General features: G+C 40.6%; 1 pseudogene; it reads right to left on the reverse strand.

Moving 5' to 3' along the window:
* Positions 1-235: 235 nt before the first annotated feature.
* Positions 236-1,001, reverse strand: LOC109568861 (synaptobrevin homolog YKT6-like; annotated as a pseudogene).
* Positions 1,002-10,947: the final 9,946 nt, after the last annotated feature.

Below are 10,947 nucleotides of genomic sequence, written 5' to 3' on the forward strand. Positions count from 1 at the left end.
ACTTTTATTGGCCTCAAGTTATCTTTTCAAAAATAACTAGGCATGTGAATTTGAACGTTCCCCACCCCCAGGGGCCTTCCACCATTCGGTTCCTTCCAGGAGCTCCAAAGCGGAAGTTGAGTCTGTCCCATTCGGGTCGTTGTGAAGTGGCTCTGCTTCCTGGGGTCGGGGATAGGGGTGAGGTTCTGATGTGAATGACGGTGATGTGCCAGCACAGGGGCTCTGCTGGTGGCCGTCACATGGTTGCACAGGATGAGTTTTATATCCTGGCCATTTTATAGAAGACTTTCAACTGTATTCCCAGCACTTCAGATTTGGACACCAGGTCATTGAACTTCCCGCCTCGCGCTAATAAAGACTGCATGGTGTTGTGTAGAATGATGTTTCTGCATATCTGCACTGGTCTCATTCAGTTCAGCCTGCACTTTAGTCATGGAGTCAGCTTCTTGGGGGTTCTGGTGTCTACTGAGGTGACTGTCCAGGCCTGTGTACTGGATGGTATAGGGGGATCCAACTGGCCAGTCTATCCTGTGGACCTGCTTGGAGAATTCGTCTAGTACCTTCTCTAGCAAGGTAAAAGACTCCCAGGATGGATGTTCACGGTCAGCAATGACCACTTCTGCAAGACTGTCATTTCTCACGAAGACATAGCACAGATATTCTTGTTCCACAGAAGTTTGGCTATCTTTTGCAGAGCACTCCACAATCAGGATCCCCTGGAGAAAGAAATAACAACCTACTCCAGTGTTCTTGCCTGGAGAATCCCATGGACAGAAGAGCCTGACAGGCTACAGCCCATGGGGTTGCAAGACTCAGACACGACTTAGTGACTAAACCACCACCACCACCACCAGCCATCCAATCAATCAGTTGGCTTGTGAAGGCGGTGAATTCCTAAACGCTGGACCTCTGGAAGAAGCTGAAAGAGGACACATCGTATGTGGCTTTGAGCACTGCCTTGGACTCGCCTTTGTACAGACACTTAGGCTGTACAGCTTCATGGCGCCGTGCCCTCAGGCCGGCCACCCACCTGGTGGTGGCCTGGGCTCACAGGGAGCAGCATGGTGCCGCCCCTTGAGGGGCTGACGGGTCAGCCACCTGCTTCCTTCTGCCTTTTATTTCTAAATGATGTCTTCTGATGAGCAGATTTTAAAATTTTGGTAAATTCTAATATATCAATTTTTATTTTATAGTTTGAAATAAAATTATAAAATAAAGCTAATGAACTATGCTGTGCTGTGATTAGTCACTAAGTCATGTCTGACTGTTTGCAACCCCATGGAATGCCCCACTAGGCTCCTCTGTCCATGGGGTTCTCCAGGCAAGAATACTTGAGTGGTTTGCCATGCCCTGATCCAGGGGATCTTCCAAAACCAGGAATTGAACCCAGGTCTCCCACACTGTGGGAGGTTTCTTTACTGTCTGCGCCACCAGGGAATCCATTTTTATTTTATAGCTTAAAATAAAACTATAAACTTATAAAATAAAACTAATAAACTATAGTTTAAAATAAAATACATTTTGTGTCCTATTGAAGAAATTTTTGGTTAACATAAAGTTGCAAAGATTTTATCCTATTTTTTTTCCTAGAAAATTCATAATTTTAGCTTTTACATTGTCTTAAAATTTTTGGATTACCTCGTTCAGAGGATGTGACTGCTGATTGATTCCTGAGCTGGACCTGGGCAATCAGGATCCTCATTCCCTCCCTGTCCTTGCAATGGGTGTACCACCCACCATTCCCATAGCCAGACCCATTTTCAAGGATGCAGCTGAAGAGAGAGTCATATGTTGTTGAGACCATCTGAGTGAATCCATTTAAGATCTCTCTATAAATTCCTAAGATTCTAGCTGGTGGTGTGAAGATTTACTCATCTTGTGGGTGCCCAAGACAAGCCTCCTAAGTAAATTCCCCTGCTTATTATACTTGCCATTTATCTGGGGTGGTCTGTGTCTTCAATTTCTACTTTGTCTCCATGGAGGAAGTTTATATTTTGTATATGAATATTCAGTTGTTTCAATACCCTTTATTGAAAAGTTTATACCTTTCCCACCACAGTACCTTGCACGTTAGTGAAAAAAAAAAAAAAGATTATTTATATATATGTGTGTGTGTATTCTGAACTCTCCTTTTTGTTCCATTGAGCTATTAAACTATCCCTTATGTTAATATTACACTGTCTTGATATTGTAGATTTAAAACATCTTGAAATAAGTCCTCAGACTTTGATAACTTTTGAATTGTTTCCAAAATTATTTTTGTTCTGTTGGGTCTTTGCATTTCAGATAAGTTTGAGAATAAGTTGTCCAGTTTTTACAAACAAAAAATCTTCTGGGATTTTCATTGAAATTGCATTACATTTATAGATCAATTTAAGAGACTAGACATCTTAGTCATATTGAGTTCTCCAATGCATGAACGTAGCATTTCTCTTCATTAACTTAAATCTATAATTTCTCCCAGCTATGTTTTCTAATTTTCAGTGCAAAGACTCAGATATAGTCTATCAAATTAATTCCTGAGTGTATTATGTATTTTGATGTTATCATACATAATTATTTTATGAATCTAATTTTCCAGTTTTTCATAGCTATTAATGCTGTATACAAGTGCAGAAAATCAATTTTGTTTTGACTTTAACAAATGAGCCTGCTAAATTCACTTAATAGTACAGATCATAGGTTTTTCTACTTACAGTCATGTTGTATTCAAGTGATAATCATTTTACTTTTTTTCCCAGAAATGCTAAGATTTTATTTTGTTTTGTATGTGTTTTTCATCATTTATTTTGTTAATTTGATGAGGTAAATCAACTTTTTTGAATGTTAAATTATCTTTCATTCCTGGGTAAGCCTCGTCTAAGTTCAGTTCAGTTGAATTGCTCAGTCGTGTCCGACTCTTTGCAACCCCATGGACTTCAGCATGCCAGGCTTCCCTGTCCCATCACCAACACCCAGAGTTTACTCAAACTCATGTCCATTGAGTCAGTGATGCCATCCAACCATCTCATCCTCTGTCGTCCCCTTCTCCTCCTGCCTTCAATCTTTCCCAGATTCAGAGTCTTTTCCCATGAGTCAGTTCTTCGCATCAGGGGGCCAAAGTATTGGAGTTTCAGCTTCAACATCAGTCCTTCCAATGAATATTCAGGACTGATTTCCTTTAGGATGGACTGGTTGGATCTCCTTGCAGTCCAAAGACTCTCAAGAGTCTTCTCCAACACCACAGTTCAAAAGCATCAATTCTTCGGTGCTGAGCTTTCTTTATAGTCCAACTCTCACATCCATACATGACTACTGGAAAAACCACAGCTTTGACTAGATGGACCTTTGTCAGCAAAGTAATGTCTCTGCTTTTTAATGTGCTGTCTAGGTTGGTCATAACTTTTCTTCCAAGGAGTAAGTGTCTTTTAATTTCATGGCTGCAGTCACCATCTGCAGTGATTTTGGAGCCCCCGAAATAAAATCTCTCACTGTTTCCACTGTTTTCCCACCTATTTGCTATGAAGTGATGGGACAAGATGCCATGATCTTAGTATTCTTAATGTTGAGCTTTAAGCCAACTTTTTCACTCTCCTCTTTCACTTTCATCAAGAGGCTCTTAAGTTCTTCGCTTTCTGCCATAAGGTTGGTGTCGTCTGCAAATCTGCAGTTATTGATATTTCTACCAGCAATGTTTCATCCAGCCCAGTGTTTCTCATGATGTACTCTGCATATAAGTTAAATACGCATGGTGATAATATACAGCCTTGAGGTACTCCTTTCCCTATTTGGAACCAGTCTGTTGTTCCATGTCCAGTTCTAACTGTTGCTTCTTGACCTGCATACATATTTCTCAAGAGGCAGGTCAGATGGTCTGGTATTCCCATCTCTTTCAGAATTTTCCACAGTTTGTTGTGATCCACACAAACAAAGGCTTTGGCATAGTCAATAAAGCAGAAGTAGATGTTTTTCTGGAACTCTCTTGCTTTTTCTTTTTTTTTTTTTTAAAAATAAATTTATTTATTTTAATTGGAGGCTAATTACTTTACAATACTGTATTGGTTTTGCCATACATCAACATGAATCCACCACGGGTATACATGTGTTGCCCATCCTGAACCCCCCTCCCACCTCCCTACCCGTACCATCCCTCTGGGTCATCTCAGTGCACCAGCCCCAAGCATCCTGTATCATGTATCAAACCTGGACTGGTGATTCATTTCATATATGATATTAGACATGTTTCAATGCCATTCTCCCAAATCATCCCACCCTGTCCCTCTCCCACAGAGTCCAGCAGACTGTTCTATACATCTGTGTCTCTTTTGCTGTCTCTCATACTGGGTTATCATTACCATCTTTCTAAATTCCATATATATGGGTCAGTATACTGTATTGGTGTTTTTCTTTCTGGCTTACTTCACTCTGTATAATAGGCTCCAGTTTCATCCACCTCATTAGAACTGACTCAAATGTATTCTTTTTAATGGCTGAGTAATACTCCATTGTGTATGTGTACCACAGCTTTCTTATCCATTCATCTGCTGATGGGCATCTAGGTTGCTTCCATGTCCTGGCTATTATAAACAGTGCTGCAATTAACATTGGGGTACACATGTCTCTTTCAATTCTGGTTTCCTTGGTATGTATGCCCAGCAGTGGGATTGCTGGGTCATAAGGCAGTTCTATTTCCAGTTTTTTAAGGGATCTCCACTGGTACTTGATCTCTGATTCCTCTGCCTTTTCTAAATCTGGCTTGAACATCTGGTTCACGGTTCACATACTGTTGAAGTCTGGCTTGGAGAATTTTGAGCATTACTTTACTAGCATGTGAGATGAGTGCATTTGTGCAGTAGTTTGAACATTCTTTGGCATTACTTTTCTTTGGGATTGGAATGAAAACTGACCTTTTCCAGTCCAGTGGCCACTTCTGAGTTTTCCAAATTTGCTAGCATATTGAGTGCAGCACTTTCACAGCATCATCAAGCCCCAACTACTCATCATAATTTTTATATATTGTTGAGTTTGATTTACCAATCATTTGTAAAGGATTTTTATATATCTGTTCATGAGGGTTTTTGGCCTGGATTTTCTTGTTTTGTAAGTCTTTAATTTGTTATCAGTTAATACTGACCTCATAAAATGAGTAGGAACGTGTTCCCTCCTCCCCTATTTTCTAAAAATTTGCATAGGATTATTGTCTATTTCTTAATTGACAATATTTATCAGTAAAGACTTGATCCAGTTTCCTCCTTTTAACTTCATTGCCATAGATTTCTTCTCGGATTTCACTAATTCTTACTCATTCAGATACCATGTCTTTCTTCTCATGCCCAGAATATATGTAGGAAATCTACTAAGTCACTAATTTATTATCATCACTGCTCTGCTTAAACAACTCCCTTGTTTGTTGTCTTCCTTGACCTCATATTTAACACAGTGTTATTCGGAAGAGCACTTAAGACCTGTTGCAGCCTGGGTCCAACCTCCCTCTTAAATCTCATTCCTCTCCACTAATCCTTCAATTTTCAGTTTTTGGCTATTTAGCAAGAATTCCAGACTTTAGTAGTTTTGGTATCTTTAATGCTAATGTCTGATCCTGAAATATTCTATTCTCACTTTTCAACTTTCCTCTTAATATTGTCTCATTAGTATACCCTTCCTTGATTCACACAGGCATGATTAGATTCTGTCTCTCCAAGTGTTTCCATATCTCCAAGGTGTGGCCACAGAAATCTTTGCTTGTACCTCTGCTTGCCTTTGGTGATGCTTTGCTTTAGCTTGATGTGTATCTTTCACCTGACTCTAAAAATCCGTATTTCTTTCTTTCGCAGCCCTTAAGAGGAACTCAAGAAATACTTTTATTGATCTAGATTATTGATCCAAATCCTCTTGAATGTTCTTGGAGCTTTGGTCTTGTCCTGACCTCTTGATGTTTTACCCAATTTCTGAATTTAGATGAGGATTTGAGGATTTCAGTTAGATGGTCCATGTTTACGTTAATCTAATGTTTTAGTTTTAATAATTTTCTTTTTGGGGGGCCAAAGGGCACATGGCTTGGAGGCTTTTAGTTCCCTGACCAGGGGTTGAAACTGTACCCTTAGCAGTGAAATCGTGAAGTCTTAACCACTGGACTGCCAGGGAACCCCCAACTTCTCTATTTTCTGAGTCTTAAGTTCTTGTTTCAGTTCCTCATCCTCTCCTTCAGTTCCACTCAGATTAACCTTTGTATTGCTCCTGCCTACTCATACCTCTTCCAATGAGGTTCTGACCTGATATTTTCTACCTTATAATACCAATATCCTGAAGTTTCAGAGATATCCTAGCATCCTCTAAGATAGAATGATCTGTCCTAAGCTCATTGTTACCAAGCTTTGCTTCAGTGTTAGAAAGTTGAGTGCTTCACGTTAGTGTTCATAATCTTGGCTCTATCTAAAATGACACCTACTGTGTCTTCTTCCCTCTGGAACTGGGTTAGTACCCTTAGAACACGGCTTTTCTAAATGGAGGAACTGGTTCTGGGCAATGATCATTTCCAATCAAATTGCGCTATTCTCTTTTAATATAACTTGTTTTAACCTCTATCTTTCTAATTAAGGATTATCTTTCTGAAGACATACAAATCTGGCCAAGTCCCGAACTACAAATTTTCATGTATTTGTTCTTATTTTTCCTTTGGCTTCATTAAAAAAATACTTTTTTTTCTTCAAAAAACAAATACTTTTTTTCTTACTAGATTTGAAGAATACATGAAGACTCATGCATACCACCACACATGTCCTTTTATGTACACACTCAATTTTTCCAATCCTTCTCAATCCAATGCAATGTCCAGATCCTCTATTCGCTTGAATATTCTCTCATCGATTAATCTGGCACCACTTTAAGGAGTGATTTTAGTGACTGAGTTGAATCAAGTGTAGAGAAATTGGTTAAGAAGAGACAGAGCTGAAGGTAATCTCACTAAGGTGAGATAAGATATGGATGGCAATACCTACAGGACTTGGCCTGCCCTTGTGTCTACCATTTTGAAATCTAGCACAGGAGACATTTGGCATTTTCTCCAGCCTTATTCCATGGCCAGATTCTCTCATCTTATAAACACTGTCACCTATTAATCCATTCTTCCTCTCACAGTCCCACCTATGTCATGGGGTCATATAGGTAATATTGTAGCTGGTCCTGGTGTTGTCCCTCCCCATCTCCCTGCCCTCCTCTTACCTTCCCTAAATCAGGTTGCTTGGTGATCAAATTAGGTGTCCCATTTCCCATCACAGGATGTCTCTCCTTGCTTCTGGCTGCAGGCCCTTAGCCCTCTCTTGACATGGCACCCTGGAGTATGATGTTCAAAATATTCCCCATTGGGGCTGTTCCTTGAAGACTCAGTAACTAGAAGAGACTCTGTTAGACCTTTGCTTGAAGAGGGAGCAGAGTACTAATTGGTGTCTGGGTGGTGGGAGTTTCACTTTGGATCCCTATAGGCAGTGGCTGAAAAGGTACCCATTAAATACCCTGTTCTTGGGACCTGACTGGTAGCTTAACTTCTCATTCCTCGTAGGTCAGTGCACCTCTTTGGTGAGTAATGTTTAAGGGTAGGCCCAAGGAAGAGAGATTCGTATAGGCTACATCTACAACTTAATTTTTCCCCCAACCTTCCCAGATCTGGATAATCTGATAGGCTGTCTGGGGGTAAAAATGCATTGTATTGATAACAGTAGGGAAAAGGGGAAATATCACCAATATTGATGATGTGTACATCATCAGAGATCTATCTAGATCTTTTTGTGTTGTATATGGGCTTCTCTGGTAGCTTATGTGGTAAAGAATCTGCCAGCAATGTGAGAGACCCAGGTTTGATCTCTGGGTTAGGACGATCCCTTGGAGAAGGGAATGGCTACCACTCCAGTATTCTTTCTTGGAAAATCTTATGGACAGAGGAGGCTGGCAGGTTATAGTCCATGGGGTCACAAAGAGTCGGGCACAACTGAGTGACTAACACTTTCACATTGTGTCATATACAAGGCGGGGGCGGGGGTGGGGGTGGGGTATTGGGTGTGTGAGAATTACTTCCTCCAAAGCAGGCAAACATCCTGCTGGTTCTGGCACAACAGTAAGTTATTTATAAGTTGGCTCCTCCTTGAAGCCTGCAGGGTGAGCCTTAGGGAAACATTTATGGAGGCCCCTGCATCTGCCTCCAGGAATCCTCTAGCTCCAGGATTCTTAATCTCATTTTACTACTTCCCTGATGGAAATAAAGTTGTTGAGCTTACTGAATTAGACTTTCCCTTGAGGCATAAGGTTTATAATGAGGGACATTTGCTGGGTCCTCAGGGGATAGTTCGGCCATTAGATTTAAGTATTTCCTACACAGTCCTGAAGACACTGTTTCATTCCACAAAGTTGGCTGAGGCTTAAGGTTGGGCAGCTTTTTGGATAATCTGAAACAGGTGCTCAGGTGATCAAAGCCACATTTCTTGACACCTCCCAACACCCCTTCCCTCACAGCACCATATTCTGGGGATGCTGAGGGAAACAATGTGTGTTGGGAGGGAGAAAAGGAGCATTATCTGGGAGGATATAGTATTTTTGACTGGGTGGCTCTGGGTTACTACTAAACAACATCCACACATGGGATGAAACTATCTTTTTTTTTTTTTGGAACTTATCATCTTTTGTCAAATCAAATGCATTGCCTCTGAATTGCTAAAGTTTCTGTTGCTCTTAATCAGGTAACTCCTAATGCCTCATTTACTTCTTGTAATTCAGTGACAATAAAATGACTGTTTCTAGCATTTGATAAGGAATTTTCACATATTGTATCTCATTGGATTCTCATAATGATCCTGTGAGGTAGGTTTTAGTATGTTCATTTCACATGTGAGGACACTAAGGCTTGAAAATGGTTAGATGCTCTGCTTAAAGTCACACAGCAGACATATGGAAGAAATAGTACCTCGAACCAGGATCTTGACTTCTGGTCCAGTGTTTATTCCAAGACACCAGAACTATAGGTCCACTCAAATCTCCTTATCTTCCAAGCCCTTATACCTTTTGCTGTTATCACTTAGTCTCCTTAGCAGCTATGGTTTAAGGTATGGGCAATAGTCATGTAATTTCTCTTGGAGAGAAAAGCAAAATGTTCTTGGTCATTTTAAAGCTGCACTGTTTCTTCTTTTTTTAATTTCTTTTTTTTTAAATTGTAGTATAATTGCTTTACAATGTAGTGTTAGTTTCTGCTGTATGAAGGAGGAATCAGTTATATGTATACAATGTAATATTACTCAGGCATAAAAAGGAATGAAATTGGGTCAACTGTAGAGATGTGGATAGACCTTGAGTCTGTTACACAGAGTTGAGTAAGTCAGAAAGAGAAAAACAAATATTGTATGTTAATGCATATATGTTCCTTCTTTTCTGAACTGTGCTCCTGGTCTAACTTCTGCTCCTCTCCCTCATGGTTAGAGACTTCTTCTTGCTGCCATTGAAAGTATGAGAGGAACCCAGCTGTAATGTCTCTGCCTGGAATGTGAATCACTCTATGCTCCAAAACCCTCTCGGACCCTGGGCCCAGGTCTCTGCATGTTCTTGTGCTTTTCTTTGGCATGAGAGGACTGTGGTACTGGCGGTGTTGGGGTATGCTGGAGAGACACCCAATCCCTAAGTCGTTCTTCATCCACCATGCTATTTGGTTCCTGTGCTGCCCACTCGTGGCCACAGTGTCCTGGGCATTCTTCCTCTGCTCCGTAGTAGTCACTATTCTCTCGAAGACAAGATGATAACTTCCTAGCTCGTGGCTCAGTGGATGTGAGATCTTGTCTGATTCTGCCACTAATAACTCTGGGACTCTGGGTCTTTTACTTATCTCTAGACCTTAGTTTTCTAACCTACAAAATGATGGTTTGAGCATAGTACATGTTGGGGATATGTATAATTCTGTACACTTTATGTGATTACATGAAAAACTGAACTGGAAGGTATATCTGATCATTTTATTTTCTGTTCTCAGCAATATAGGTGTGATATAGAGTTTTTGACTTTCATATGATTATTATTTAAAAAATTTCTGTTCATTCCAGGTCACCACAACTCTAAACTTTGTGTCTGCTGCTGCTGCTAAGTCACTTCAGTTGTGTCCGAATCTGTGCGACCCCATAGACGGCAGCCCAACAGGCTCCCCCGCCCCTGGGATTCTCCAGGCAAGAACACTGGAGTGGGTTGCCATTTCCTTCTCCAATGCATGAAAGTGAAAAGTGAAAGTGAAGTCGCTCAGTCGTATCTGACTCTTTGCGACCCCATGGACTGCAGCCTACCAGGCTCCTCCATCCATGGGATTTTCCAGGCAAGAGTACTAGAGTGGGGTGCCATCACCTTCTCCAGAACTTTGTGTCTACCTATGTACAATACCACCTTGAAGGAGAGGGAGATACAGAAGGTGGTGAAATCAGATATCTATTGAGATTTTGGGGAAAGAAGCAAGATGTACATTTGTGAAATGATTGGGGAATAACCCAAGGAGGAATCTAATTAGTGTTGGAGTCATCAGGGACCATTTATTCTGTAACCTGGAAGTCCATGGAGTTTGGAGAAGTGGAATGTCTCCAAATTAAGGAATTTTCCAGATGTTAGGATTTGGGGCAGTTTCAGATGAAGGTTGGTTGTAATAAGACTTATGTGAGGTCTATGCTGATTAGATCAATCACTAGCATTCAGAATTTGGGAATAAGAGCATGATGGGAAGGAGTTTCACTTACAACAGTTCCTGGGCATCTACTTGAATCTGTGATTTACTTAAATTACGTGAACTGCTCCAGGTCACAGATATAGTAGGAAGTGTAATTCTGGAAACTGGTTTCTGCTTTTTTTTGTTCAATGCATTTCCCACTAGACCAAGCTGAGTTGCCTCTTTCGTGTTTAAAGATCTTCCAGAAATATCGACTAAATTGAAAATTACTTTTGACTATTTTCTTA

The sequence above is a fragment of the Bos indicus genome, chromosome 15, assembly GCF_029378745.1.
Source record: "Bos indicus isolate NIAB-ARS_2022 breed Sahiwal x Tharparkar chromosome 15, NIAB-ARS_B.indTharparkar_mat_pri_1.0, whole genome shotgun sequence".
Lineage (NCBI taxonomy): Eukaryota > Metazoa > Chordata > Mammalia > Artiodactyla > Bovidae > Bos > Bos indicus.